The sequence below is a fragment of the Pteropus alecto genome, unplaced genomic scaffold (assembly GCF_000325575.1).
Source record: "Pteropus alecto unplaced genomic scaffold, ASM32557v1 scaffold192, whole genome shotgun sequence".
In the NCBI taxonomy this organism is placed as follows: domain Eukaryota; kingdom Metazoa; phylum Chordata; class Mammalia; order Chiroptera; family Pteropodidae; genus Pteropus; species Pteropus alecto.
In genome coordinates, this window is record NW_006432938.1 from 93,977 (window position 1) to 109,174 (window position 15,198).

General features: G+C 37.8%; 1 protein-coding gene across 1 annotated transcript in view; it reads left to right on the plus strand.

The window, feature by feature from the left end:
• The first annotated feature begins 302 nt into the window (after nucleotides 1-302).
• Nucleotides 303-15,198, plus strand: part of LOC102878055 (inactive phospholipase D5) — a 139,931-nt gene continuing 125,035 nt past the window's right edge. The window contains exon 1 of the mRNA XM_015586013.2: nucleotides 303-410. The gene's annotated coding sequence lies outside the window, so the exon portion shown is untranslated. The remainder of the gene's footprint in view (nucleotides 411-15,198) is intronic.

Consider the following 15,198-nt stretch of genomic DNA (forward strand, 5'->3'; position numbering starts at 1 on the left):
GAAAAAGCAAAATAACAGTAAATTTGCACTGTAGCGCTGAAATTATTATTGCAGAAATTGTTGAATTGCACAATATAATACTCGAAAAAAAAAAACCCATAACGTCATCTCTGTTCATGCTACTATTCTATTTACATAAACTCTTGATAGACATTTCCATGAAAACTAATCGCTAAAAGTGCTTTCCTTTTAAAATTTGAAAGACTAGTCTTAATTTTTAATAAGTTTATTTATGCATATTTAAAATAGCATACATTTAAGTTTTCTGACTTTCTTTGTCTCTGAATATTTTTTCTAGGGTCAACGTCTTTTCGAAAAGTTGCTCCAACTGACTTCGCAAAATATTGAAATCAAGCTCGTGAGTGACGTAACAGCTGATTCAAAGGTATTAGAGGCCTTGAAACTAAAGGGTAAGGCCAAGGTTGATACGCTACTCTACCCCTGGGTGTTGCGTTCAGATGCCTTTACATTCACTTTAAATAATGTAGAATTTCTTTATAATTACTTTTCACTTAATGTAGTTATTTCTACTGTGAAAAATAGCCTAATTAAAGCCTTTCGATGAAAAAACTAATCAATACTACTGGGATTTTTTAGTAGTGCATTTGCATATTAGTTATACAAAATATTGTACTGACCGTTAAAAAATAATTAACTAGGAAAAAAGAATCTTTCCCTCTATGAACACTTCAATGATGAGATTAGAGAAAAGAGCCGCTTCTCATCAGAGCAAACGTTAGAATTCTGTTTTTCCGCTTGTTTCTCAAATGGAAATCTTCCTCCTGCTGCATAGACTTTAAAAGACTGTAGTCAGATGTAGGAGTCTGGGGAACACTGCCTGATTCATGACTTATAATTCCACAAGGGAACATCATTTATCAGCCACTTTGCAATTTGTCTCACTATCCAGTGAAGACTGAGAAGGATTCTAAAATAACTGTCTTGATTATGCTGTAATCTTCGCTGACTGAACTCTCAGTACCAAATATTTTTACTGGTTTATAAAAACCTTTACCCTATATTTACTATCCCAGCTTTAGCCTCTGAGAGGAATTGGTACATGTGAGCCAGTGAAAAAGTGTTCACACTGTTGGGTGTCCCCAAGGGAGGACAAGGCGTTGAACTTAGTGAGTGTCAGCATTTTACCTGATGGTGTTACATCTCACCTTGGCGCTGTTTAAATATACCGGGCATTTTGCTTGTCATCTTCCCCACATTATTATGTTATATTTATATTAGTATAAATACATGTACCTACCTACCTACCTACCTACCACCGTACATATTATTTTTCCTATGCATATGAAGAGAAAACTTACGAGACATGGTTAGGTCTGAAAAGCTTCACTCTGCTGCTTGAGCACAGCGTATTTTCGAAAAACTAGAAAACACCTAATTTAGTGTATTGACAGACACGGTCCACATGGATTAGAAATGTATTATTACTTTTCCTGTTTAAAAAATATGAAATTGGATTCCCACTATCTGAAATTTTGTTATCTGACACGGTTCTGGGAACAGATTATTTTTGACTAACTCTAGGTGCCTGTATTTGAAGATAAATGTTCTCGTGGCAGCTCTCTGCACATCCTTTGGGTTTGATTATTGAGAAAGGAGAGAAAGCAGATGAGTTGGGGGCAGGGGGCTGGGAGTGCAGTTACTTCTTGACTGTGCATCCACAGATCTGTTCCCAGCTATCCTGTTCTAAATCTTGTAAACTCAACCAAAAGTTAAAACTAGAGTTCTTAGGATCTGCTGAATATTTGGCTATGCTAGGGAATAGCTATTAATGCATTTATGGATAAAGGCTTGTTTATATTTCTATTGCGAACGATAAATTAAAGTTTCATTATAGTCTTTGATTCTCGTTAAAAAAGAAGCATTTGAATTTCACAAGTGTATACATATATTACCACAGTTTAGGTTCTGTTAATGTATAATAGAAGTTATTATCAAAATAAGTAAAATGATTTTCCTTTACAATAGTAGAGCAATAAACAGGATCCTAATCTCTCCTAGCTATGTCCTAGGTACCAAAAGCAGGCCTCTCTGGCTTTTATTAATGCACATATGCGTAGACAGTACAATATATATACATCTTTAAAATAAGATTTTTGTATTTCTCTACTCTCATCCTTGGGCAGAGACATATAAAATAATCACTGCATTTTAGAGATTTTATTTTATTTTTTAATGAAACCATTTTAAATCTGTGCTTGAAAACTTTGCCTTAGGGTTATCTTTTAAATTTTTTAGGGAGAGATCATAGTCTTTTGTTAAGTTCCAGGAAGGTGTGTCCAGAAATAGTCCACAGAAGACAGATAAGGATAAGACTAGCCATGAGCAACGAAGGAAGGAAGGGAGGGAGGGAAGGAGTTACTAGACATAGAAGCTAATCAAATATCCTGTGAAAAAGAAGCGTGAGGCTCCCCCAGGAAACGGTAATGGTTGGGCGCAGGCGTAGGCCCAGCGAGGGCAAGGCAGGCTGGAGAGGTGGGGTGGCCCGGCCAAGGCCACAGAGCCCTCCGCGCGTGGGGTGAGATCCCAGGCGGTTCGTTGTTCCTCCCGCTGCCCTTTCCGGCCCTCTCTTCCCCTGGACTCAGTAAGATACGCCTCGTGACCGGCGCACACTGTGGCTTGGCGGTGGGGTGATCTGAAACCTAACCCTCATGAAATCCAGGAACCCAGGAAGGGGTTCCATTTTAGATAAGGCCCCTTGTAAATTCAAATAGAGTTTCACTAACCAGCTTTTCTAATTTCACTAACTGTCTCCCTCTGCATCCCCCGGAAGCATCTCCGGCGCGGTGCATCAGCTTAGCTCAGTCACTGCCTCCCCTCCCAGCAAATCCGCCAGCAGCGGCGGCCCCTCTCCCTGAACTTCCACCTGCCCTGAACTCTTGTTAGAAACTACACTCCTCGCTCTCATTCTTCCCGTCGTCGGTCAGAGAATGCACTCCATGCGATTCCCAACATGTGAAATTTGTAGGAAATCACTTTGTAAATTTTTATTTATAGAAATAAATTTGTTTCATAAATCTCAAGGCCTTTTAATGATTTCACACAGCTTTTCCTTTTCATTTTTGCATTTTATCAGCTCTGACAGTTATCTTGGCCAGAGAGTTAGTCTAAAAGCTACTTCCTCGCAGCTGGAAGTGGGGAGTGGCTTCTCTCTGCCTGATGCATGATCCAACCCTAACTGTAGCTGGCAAAGACAAGCAAATAAGCTGTGGGGTTGCCATTGAACCCTCTGTTTCTTCACATCCACCTTCAGGTGGGGTATGCCATCTGCTGCCAACATTTAGCTTGCTGGTGGTGACTGTGACATTTCTCCTAAGTCTTGTTCTCCCGCTCAGATCTCCTGCTCAGCAAATGCCTTTGGTGTCCTCCTTCTTACTAAACCTGATGATACCGGTAATATCGCAGCAACAGTATTTAAATTTTATACCACTAATAAAATTTTATTTCTGGCTGTGCATTTTATTCATAAGCAAATTATAACACTATATATTTAAGACTTTTTTTTGAGCAGTGTTAGGTTTACAACAACATTGAGATTTCCCATGCACCTCCCCCATTATCAACGTTTTATTTTTACCAAAGATGAACCTACACTGACCCATCAGTCACCCAAAACCTATAGTTTACCGTAGGATTCACTCTTGATGTTATGCACTCTATGAATTTGGACAAATGTATAATGACATGTATCCATCATTATAATATCATACAGAGTATTTTCACAGCCCTAAAAATCCTCTGTGCTCTGCCTAATTATTTTCCTCTACCTACCATATTTTTAATTCTTGTCCTTTATAGTTATTGTTCCAATGAAATTTATAATTAAGAAGAATTTTTTATTTGTCTTTCAAAACCATAACAATTCAGTGTACTTTATACAATATGACTGAAATATTTGCCCCATTAGCCTACCAAAAATTAAGACAGTGTAAAAGTCAGAAAATATAAATTTCTTCTTGGGGAAAACAGGCTTTTCCTTGTTCATTGTCAGATGATACCTCTTTCATAGAATTGCCTGTGAAATAAAAGTCATAAAAGATTAGAATCTGAGACCTAGAAATAAACTCAGTGCTTTTTTTTTAAGCCTTTGAAACCACGCGAGATCTGGACTCTCCCTTTTTGGTGTCATTCTTAGCCATCTTCGTTCTCGACTTTAGAAGCCCCGAAAGCTAGCTGTGATTTTCCAAACACAGCGTGGCTTTTCAGAGCTCTGTTTCCTAAAACATGTTTTGCCCTGTGCCCCAAATACCCTCCTCCCCCTGGTTTGCAAGCCCCTTTTCACCTTTTAAGTTCCGTTATAAGGCTTACCCACATTTTCCCATCGACTTCTCTTTTCCCCGTTGGTCTTACCACCTTCTTTTCTTCCACTGTTCATTCATTATTTAGTCAACAACCCTTCCTCGAATGTCTGACACGTGCCAACACGCGAGGTTTGAAGATAGGAAATTGTAAGACACAAGCCCTCTCCTGACTTCAGAGAGGACACAGTTTGGTAGAGAAGACTAAAATAAACTGAGCAAGGAATCTTAAAACAGCCGCACAAAGCCCAGTTTTTCAGAATTGCTTTTTGCGTCTGAGTCGTTGTTGTCCATTAGCCACTTGGTGTCTTCTCTGCGGCATCAAGAGTGTTGATGGGCCTCTGTAACTGTACGAAATAGATTCTCTACGATTGTCTTTTTTTCTCAGCAGCTTTCCATTCTGCTGGTCTTTTTTTTTTTTTTTGAAACTTACCAGAAAATGTCAGAGAAAGATATTTTGACAGTATGTAAACCTCATTTTTCTTCTTCAAAGGACACTTAAGCGGTTTGTTGACTGAATATTTAGAAACTGCAGGAGCCCTGTCATGTCACCAGGAATATCAACCAAGACCATAAGCTGACAACCGTCACACTTGCCACCCTGTTTACAGCGATCACAAGACGCATCCCATGTCAGAGATGTTAAAATGTGAATCTGCGTGCTTCAGAACCAGTGACATATGGTAATGAGGCTTAAAATTCAGCAATAAGTTAGAAAATTCAAATTAGAACCCCTTAACTTTAATAATTAAATTAAACTTGACCATTTCTAATACCACATCGAGGGAGGTAGATTCTAAACCAAAACTTGTAACAAGACTTTTTGTAGTGCAGGATCATAGTCAGTAAATAAAAACTTGGAGAATTCAGGCTGCTCTGGTTCTTAAGAAACAAAGAAATGTCTTTCACAGAACTCTTGATGGCTAGCGCATTCAGTGATAGGAAGTGTTCCCATGAAAAACAAAAGAAAAATCCTGCTATATTACCCAATAGAGGAAAGATGTTATGCAAATCAGTTTTTATACAAAATTTCTAGTGAAAACCACATAATGAAATCAGAAACCTGAAAACACTGGAGAGGCAACCATCTCCTGGAGTAGACAAAAAAGATATCAGAAGTCATACTCTGAAGTATATACAGCATGATGAAGTTGCAATGCAAATTAGACAAAGGGTAGTCACGAAAGCTTGGTTTTGAAAAAGAGAGGGATAGAATACACTTATTGGTAAAGTAAGAGGGCATGAAAGACAGGGGCCACTGGTCCCGGGGTGACCGGTCCTGCTGGCATTGTCTGCGAAGAGGGACCAATCATATAAATAACCTTAACCCGCAGGTTAACTCTGTCACTAGACGCTCTTTGGACTTTCCTCATTGCTGGTGGTCAGCCCTGTCACACAATAGAAATTTGTCCTGGAGTTGGGGGACTCCACACTGAGCCCCACCCATGTCCTGTACTCCCTCCTCTGAGGGTCCGTCCCATGCTCAGGGCTGTGAGCCCCATCCCGGCTCAGCCTCTGTTTCAAGCTTTCAGTTTGTTAGAATCAAACATGGCTTTTCCTCCCATTCCCTCCTTTCCTGTGCTCTCAAACCTTCGAGGGATTAAACCTGGAACCTCGACTGTGCTGCCTATAGATGCTTGTGACATCTTTAACTATTCTATGAGATTTTGTTTGTTTAGCCAGAGCGCTGATGTGTCAAGAATTTTCTTTTAGCTAGATCAATCAGTCTTCAAATCTTTTGTATGTGGAATTTGAAAATTCAACTTCTAGGTTTCCCAATCTTTTTATCCACATCGTTTCATATCTGTTATCCTTTGTTGGTGAAGGCAGTACAAAGCATGCCCTTTGAGTAGACTCTCGCCAGTGTGATGCCCTCAGCCCCCCACATCCCCTAATCTGCTTTTTTAATTCTGTGAATAAAGTATACGTCTGCTGGGTGACTGGCTCAGACACAGTCTGTGGTTTGAGTGAAACTGACCTCAACTTTCCCTCATTGGCACTAGATCCAAATAAGTGAACTAATTAGACGCAGCCTTACCCATGTTGGCAAATAAACAATAGCAGCAGGGCCCTAATGATCACTAGTCTCACATCTTTTGTTTATATTGGCTTCTTATCCACAAAGCATTGAACAAGACAGTAAATATGTAATTGTCGTTTACCTGCAATTAAATCTTATTCAGTTAAGTCAGAATTTTAATATTTGAAATAAGACTAACACCCTTTTACTCTTCTTAACAACTCTATTTTTTAAAATAAAATAGCAATTATATTTTATTTCTACATGATTATTTAATAACCTGTTTAGACTAAGAAATAGAAATTAACAATTGCACATATTAAGTATATCATTTATATTTTCAAAACTGTTTAGATTCGGGGATCAGCAATCTTTTTTATTGTAACTAACTACTGTAATAAAACTCTAAATATTACTTGTAAAAGAGTGTATGATTTTAACCAAGAAAAATACTTTCAGATGTATGTATGTAAGATGTAGAGGTTGTTTCAAATCAGAAGGACGACAAACAGCATTGAAATTAAATGTGTTACTCCCCTAATGCCTGATTTTAATTTCCAATTACCTGTTCAAAAATTTTTTAAAAGATTATCATAGAATAGTTTAATAATTGATACATCTGGGTGATGCTAGTTATTTTTCTAGTATTATGAATGCTAGCTATTGAGAAGTTATCTCATAGGAATGCAATCTCCACATTTTAAATATTGTACAAGTAGTATCTGTTGTTCATTACCTATCAATTTGTTCATAGAATACTTCATAAATCAGTTTGACCTATGGAAAAAATATGCAAAAAATTTCTATTTGTCAGTGAAAAAAATTGTCTATTTTTTTTCAGCTTTATTGAAGTGTAATTGACAACTAAAGCTGTATATATTTAAAGTGCACAATGTGATGATTTGATATACGTAGACCTTGTGAAAAGATTACCACAATCAGGTTAATCAACACATCCATCACCTCACACAATTACCGTTTTTTTTTTCTTTTTGTGATAAGAATGCTTAAAATCTACGTAGAAAATTTCAAGTATGCAATACAGTATTATTAGCTATACTCACCATGCTATACAGTAGATCCCCCAAACTGATTCATCTTATACTGAAGGCTCGTACCCTTTGACCAGCAACTGCCCATCGCTCTCACCCCACAGCCTCCGGTAACCATCCTTCTACTATTTTTCTATGAGTTCAACTTTTTAAATTTTGTTTAGATTCCACATGTAAATGTAATAACACAGTCTTTGTCTTTCTTTGGCTTATTTCACTTAGAATAATGTCCTTTAGGTTTATCCATGTTGTTGCAAATGGCAGGATTTTCTTCTTTCTTACGACTGAGCACGATTCCACTGTGTGTGTGTACGTGCATGTACACACCACATCTTCTGTGTCCATCCATCCACCGATGGACTCTTATGTTGTTTCCATATCTTCGCGGATGTGCATAATACTGCCGTGAACATAGGAGTGCAGATATCTCTCGGCGGTACCAATTTTGGTGGTTTTTTTCTCTTGGATATGTACCCAGAATTGAGATTGCTGGAGGATGTGGGGGATCTATTTTTAATTTTTTTGAGCAACCTCCACACTGTGTTCCGTAGTGGTTGCACTAATTCACATCCACACCAGAATGTGCAGAAGGGCCCTCTTTTCTCCACATCCCGGTCAACATTTTTGTTTCTTTTTGATAAAAGTCATCCTAACAGGTGTGAAGTGATATATTCTTGTGGTTTTGATTTGCTTTTCCCTGATGATTAGCAATATTGAGCACTATTTCATGTTCCTGCTGGCCATCTGTTTTCTTTGGAAAAATCTCTATTTTTGTCCTTTGCCCATTTTTAACAAGGTTATTTGTTTTTTGGTTTTTTTTGCAATCGAGTTGTATATTTTATATGTTACATAAAAATTATATATATATAAATATATCATATATTTTAGGTATTAATCCCATATTTGATGTATGGTTTGCAAATATTTTCTTCCATTCTGTATGTTGCCTTTTCATTTTGTTGATTACTTCCTTTGCTGTGCTGAAGTTTTTTAGTTTTATATAGTCACTTTTTTACTTTTTGCTTTTTGTTTCTCCACTTGTTTACTTTTATGCTTTTGATGTCATGGCTAAATATATATATACATATATGTATATTGCCCAGACCAATGTCAAAAAGATTTTTTCCCCTGTTTTCTTCCTGGAGTTTATGGTTGCTGGTCTTACTTTGAAGTCTTTAATCCATTTCAAGTTAATTTTTTTCAATGGTTTAAGATAGGGATCCAGTTTCATTCTTTTAATAATATTTCTATTGCGTTTGGTGTCATGGCTAAATATATATATACATATACGTATGTTGCCCAGACCAATGTCAAAAAGATTTTTTCCCCTGTTTTCTTCCTGGAGTTTATGGTTGCTGGTCTTACTTTGAAGTCTTTAATCCATTTCAAGTTAATTTTTTTCAATGGTTTAAGATAGGGATCCAGTTTCATTCTTTTAATAATATTTCTATTTTTAATTATTATGTTCTGATTTTCCTGTAGCATCATTATTTTTAAAAGGAGGAAGGGATGCTGTGTTCATTCTGTCAGATTCTTAATGTGATCCTTGTCATTGCTTATTTGAATTCAAGAAAGCTATACTCATTCATCATTGATAATTCATATTTTTATCCTCATGTTCATGGATTAGGTTTAACAAAACCTAAAAGGAATATATGTATTCCAAAATCTGAGAAAAATGGCATGTGCCAATTTTAAAATTAATATAAGCCACCCCAATATCCAACTTGGACTTTTTGCAAGGTGATTTTTGAACTTCTTTCTCCAGTAAGTATAGAATAATTTGAGTTTTTATGCTTGTTGAGGCCTTTTTACTTAGTTTTTACCAGTTTATAATTATTCTAAAGTCTAACTCGACAAGTAGGTATAGGTTTATGTGTTAATTTCAGGTAACATTATCAAGTATAGTTTAATAATTTCCCCAGAGTAAACTTTCTATTATTCTGGCTTTCATTTCCACCATTTGAGAGGCTGTCATTGTTAAGAAACCTGAATATTTCATAAGGTCTTTATTGTCCAGGTGAAGGATAGTCCTAATGAATGGCGCGGGCATGGGGTCCTTTGTGCAGGAGAGCAGATTAGGCTGCCTTCTATCGAGTCCACTCTGGCCATGGCCCAGACAAAAGTCATGGCGCCCTTGCTGTCACCTAGGCGTACTTCCCCTCAGACTCTGCATTCATTTTTCACCTCCTCAAACTGGATGTCGCTTAGGCTCATGCTTGAGTGCATGAGGGCTGGTACCAGCCTCGTTCTGTTCACATCAGCCGAAAGTCATGGCAAGGAGCTCTGTCTTCTTCCTTTGTTTACAGAATACCAAACATTTGGCAGGAAGGCAGGAGCTTCTTTGGACATATTATGCTTTAATGACAAGTAGCATAGTAATGAGCACAGCATTTAGGAGCTTGTACTTTGGTGTCATTACACTTGTGCTAAAATTCTGGACTTGTCATTTACTGTGTGATACAATCTTGGGCACTTCACTCTCTCTGAACTTCAATGTCTCTTTCAGAAAAATGGGGATAATAAAGCCTCGAGGGCTCTGAGAATTAAATTAGATAAAGTATGCAGGCGCATAGCTCATAATAAACTGTTAATAAGTGACATATAGCTGCTATGTCTTACGAGGTGTGTTATTTTTAAGTGTGAACTATCAGCCCCTCTTAGTCCAGACTGAATCCATTTCATTTCTGAAGCATACACTAAGCCCTATGTTTGTTTTTTGTTTGTTTGTTTGTTTTTAATGAAAGTAAGGCCGGTTTTAATCACATGTTACAAATCATCTTTGGGACTGCAGCTGGTTCACTTGCCTTTGCGATTGTGCAGTAACTCTAGCTGGCTTCAGTTTCTGAGAGAAATTTTCCAGCTGGTGACATCAGTGCCACTCCATCTGTCTTTTCAGTTTCTCTTCGATCCACTCAGGTTAGGTTGCAATTCAATGTGCTTAAACTTTCAGTGGGGTTCACCTGGCAAATGTTGTATCAGTCACGCATTTGCTCTAAAACATAAAATCTTGAGCTAGAGATTATATTTTTATCCTTAATACATATGATTTTGGAAGGCATGGCATTTTTAAGGGAAAATGATTTGCATATTCAGCTTTATGACATCGTGGAAGGAAGGAGAATTTTACCTGTTTAATCTAGTAATGTCTTTATGCATTTCTATTCTAGAGATACTAGAATTTGGAGAGGATGTCTTTCTAAAAAGTGAAGAGGAATATAGGTATAACTATAAATAAAAGAATAAGTAAAAATGTTCCCAAGAGCCTCATGATTTCCAGGGACCTTATCACTGTCACTTTTAGCAACTAGTTCCTCGGTCCGTGGTGCCTTCACACGTCTGTGCTCTCAAGGAGACTGAGCTTCTCCTCCTCGGTCTGTTCCTCGTGACTCTGAGCAGTTCCTGTCTTGCTGGAAGCAGCCCTTCAGTGCCCAGTCACTGCATGCGTTCGGGAAGGAGATCTTTTCATTCTGTGACTTTTTGTCTGTTTTCAATTTTGATATCCCAATGATACTTTTTAATTTTTATTTATTTATATTTAATTTTTATTTTATCAATTGGAGTTGACATTCAGTATTATTTTATGTTAGTTTCAGCTAGGGGTTAGACATTTATATAATTTATGAAGCAGTCCCCCCCATTAGTCTAGTACTCACTCGGCACTATACATTATTCTTGCTTTTTTAATCAACTCCCTAAAACGCCATGCGAGTTAAGATGCAAAGTTCTATTTCTGTTGTTTCCAGCATTGTGCTCAGCATGAACCCTCACAATCCCATCATTTCTGTGCCCTCCTTCTTTCCTACCACGTTTTGTCTTCTTTTTTATTTCTCCCGAGTCCTCCTAGCCCTTCCTCCCGCCTCATGATTCTCCTCTCTCCTATCTCATCCACAGCAAGTTTTTCCAAATATTCACAGCTCCTCCCAAGTCTTCTAACCAAACTGTCCCCTCTTCATAAGACCTTGTCTCTTTCTTATTAAATACAACAAACTAGAGGCTGCCAAATTGGGGCTCTCCCAGCGCAATGCCTCACGCCAGTAAACTTGTCCATATCTATGCTCATCTTTAGTTTACTTCCTTTTCTTCAGTCTCAGAAGAAGGAGTCTTCCCTCCTCTTCCAGGGTAACCCTACCACCTGTGGCATCTGCTCTTGCTTTCTCGGGGATTTCCATCAATTAGCTTTCCTCTCTCTTGCCTTTAAGTTACACGGTGCCTTTTAAATGGCTCTCTCCCCTAAGCTGTAAACATGGGCAAGTCACCTGGAGGAGAAGGAAAAGAACCGTGTAACATCCACCCTGAATCAACCCCCTCTCTCTCTTCCCCTTCCTCCACATTGATGTTGCTGTGTGCTGTTGCCACTTTCTCGTCCCCACCCTGTGCGGTCCTTAAACCACAGCAGTCTGGCATCTGCTCGACTCCACTAAAACCCCCTTGTCAAAGTAACCAGGAACTCTGGAGTGACACTGTTCACTCCACACTTCCCTCCTGTGTCTCTGGCTGTGTCTCTTTTGCTGATTTTGTATACTGTTATTGGTTTGTTTGTTTTTTTCCTGAAATATTGGCCTCCTCTCTTTCTCTGTTGCTTCCCATCCTTTCCTTTCTCACTTTCCCATTCCTCCCTGGTCGATTGCTTCTGTTCTGTGCCTTCATTCATCACCCGTGTGCTGATGGCCCACACATTGTTTCCCCTGAGCCCAGAATCAAATATTCAACGACCAACTTAACATATCTACTTAGATATTCTTGAAACACTTCAAAATCAACTTATACAAAATTAAATTGATGCGACATTCTGCTCGCGGTATTCTTCTTTTATGCTGTGTCTCAGTAAATGGCATGGCCACCTTTCCACTGGCCCCCAAAAGAAACTTGGAGTTATCTTTGACTTCCATTTTGCCTTGACCTCTAAAATCAAATCAGTCTGCAGTTCTCACAGACGTACGACCTTGGTATGTCTGAGACCATTCCCTTTCCCCTCTCCAAGACTACTGCTTTACCGTCTGCCGTTATCATATCTTAAATGATTGCGAGTGACATTTTAATAGTTTTTCCAGTTGTACTATGTGCCACTATTCACACAATTGTTAAACTGAAGCCTGTTAAACGTTTCAAGAGTTTATTTGAGCAAAAATCAATTTGAATGTGGCAGCGCCAAGCCGGAAGTGGTGAGGAGAGCTCTGCCGAAAGGAGCTCAAGAAAGACACAGAGAAAATGCCAAAGCAAAGAAAGGGAATTGTTTGACTGGCTATAGCTTAAAGCCTCACTGGATATTTGTGACTGGCTCTTCTTAGGTTTGAATGTCTTAGCCTTGAGGCATTTACAGGCTTAGGTTTTGGTTTGCTTACTAGGCCACCAAAGCACTAGAGCCACTTTGGTCTAATGGCTTCCTTGCTTAATTAATAGAATATAATGCTTCTAAAAATCAGCTAATTCCCCCTGTCCCTTCCTTGCCTTGACGTTGGTCACTGGCTTGCCATCACCTATGTTAAGGTGTTTCAACATAGGGGTCAAATGCCGTTGACGATATGTTGGATGATTTGAGGTCTTCTTGCATTTTTTAAAATGTATTCTTTTAATATGTATTAGGATTAAATAACTATTATTTTATGGATATTAGTGACTAGGGAAAGCTAAGTTAAAAATGACTCAATTAAAATCTATTTTAAATGTAATTAAGTAAATACTAGCACAAATGAGAGATTTGGTTTATTTATTTGTTTTTCAAAATAGTTTCTTTTTAGAATTTTTTTAAATTAACTTTATTGGGGTGACATTGGTTAATAAAATATAGGTTTCAAGTATATAATTCAATAATTAAACTGTTGAGAAATACGTATAATTTTTGTTTAATTTAAAACTTTTTAATTACAGTTGACATTCAATAGCATATTAGTTTCAAGTATACAACATAGTGATTAGACATTTATATAACTTACAAAGTGATTGCCCTAGATAAATCTAGTTCTCCCCTGACAGCATGCATAGTCATCGCAATATTATCGGCTGTATTCCCCATGCTGCACTCCACATCCCATGACTGCTTTTTAACAGCCAATTTGTACTTCTCAGTTCCTTCACTTTTTCACTTAGCCCCTCAACCCCACTCCCAGCTGGCAGCCATCAGTTTGTTCTCTGTGTCTATGAGTTTGTTTCTATTTTGCTTTTCAGTTTGTTTTTTAGATTTCACATATAAGTGAAATCATATGGTATTTCTCTTTCTCTGTCTGACTATTTCACTTAGCATAATACCTTCCAGGTCTATCCATGTTGTCACAAGTGATAAAGTATCATTCTTTTTTATGGCCAAGTAATTATATATATATCATATATGTATATACCAAGTAATGATATATATATATCTCACATCTTCTTTATCCAATCATCTATTGATAGACACTTAAGTTGCACCTATATCTTGGCTATTGTAAATCATGCTGCAATGAATATAAGGATGCATTTATCTTTTTGAATTAGTGTTTCGAATTTCTTTGGATAAATACCCAGAAGCAGGATTGCTGAGTCATATGGTAGTTCCCTTTTTAATTTTTTGAGGAACCTCCATATTGTCTTCCATAGCTGCTACACTAGTTTGCAATTCCACCAACAGTGCACGGGGGTTCCCATTTCTCCACATCTTCACCAACACTTGTTTTTTGATTTATTGATGATAGCCATTCTGACAGGTGTGAGGTAATATCTCATTGTGGTTTTAATTTGCATTTCTCTGATGATTAGTGACAAAGAACATCTTTTCATATGTCTATTGGCCATCCGTATGTCATCTTTGGAAAAATGAGATAGACTGGTTTTAAAAAGATTAAATGGAGTTAAATGGCAACTTAGAAAAGACACTCCATACCTCTCATCGTGGTTCCTTGGGAAGCCTCCCCCACACCCTCCCACCTGAGTCGAGCCCCTTCACAGCAGCACCCAGGGCCTCCCTCTGTCATGGCATTCGCCCCACTGTAATGCATGTTCCTACTTCTAGTCTTTAACCTCAATGAGGGCAAGATAGAGACCGGCATGTGTAGGCAATAAATTAATATTTCTTGAATAAACAGCCTCAGTTTTAGGGTGTGAGGCATCACATAAGGCAGCTTTCAGGTTTTCCAGATTTTAAACTGAGTCTTGATTTTATCACATTGATCATCCCATATTTCTGTGGAAAGGACTAGGCAATATTGTAAGCTGGTAAATTTAGAATCAGATTTAGAAGAGCTGAACGGTTTTGTCTGACATGATTCAGACCTTGAAGGTGGCGAGGGGATAACTTTCTCTGTACTAAGAGGAGTGTACTAAAAAGTAATTTCTCTATATTTAAAGCTTATGGTTCTCAAATGTTAGGTTAATTAGTAAATAATGGTACAAGCATTTTGAAAATATAAATGCTATATAAATGCTAATTTTTGTAGAAATTTACATACCACCTTTCTTCTGATAGAAAATAGTAAAACTGACATTTGAAGACTCGATATAACTTAAACTACTTTGGTTTGCATTTCTGTTTCTTTAATAAGCTCCTGTGGAAATCAGAGGTATAAATGTTATTTTGAATGTCATTTCTCACGTGGTCATTTGCCCAGTTGGAGGATGGGCTAGGAACTCAGACTTAGAAGAGCGTGTATGGTTTGCCAATGTGTTGCAAGCTCTTCATTTATTTCTAAGGCTAATTAACATGAACATAGGCAGAGGCAGTAAGTGATTCACTTCTCAACGAAAGTTAGCTATTACTGTTTCACTACCTTGCTCACAGTTATTTGCTGACTATTTTTCAGCTCTCCTTGGGAAAAGGTTTGAGGGAGTATAGAGG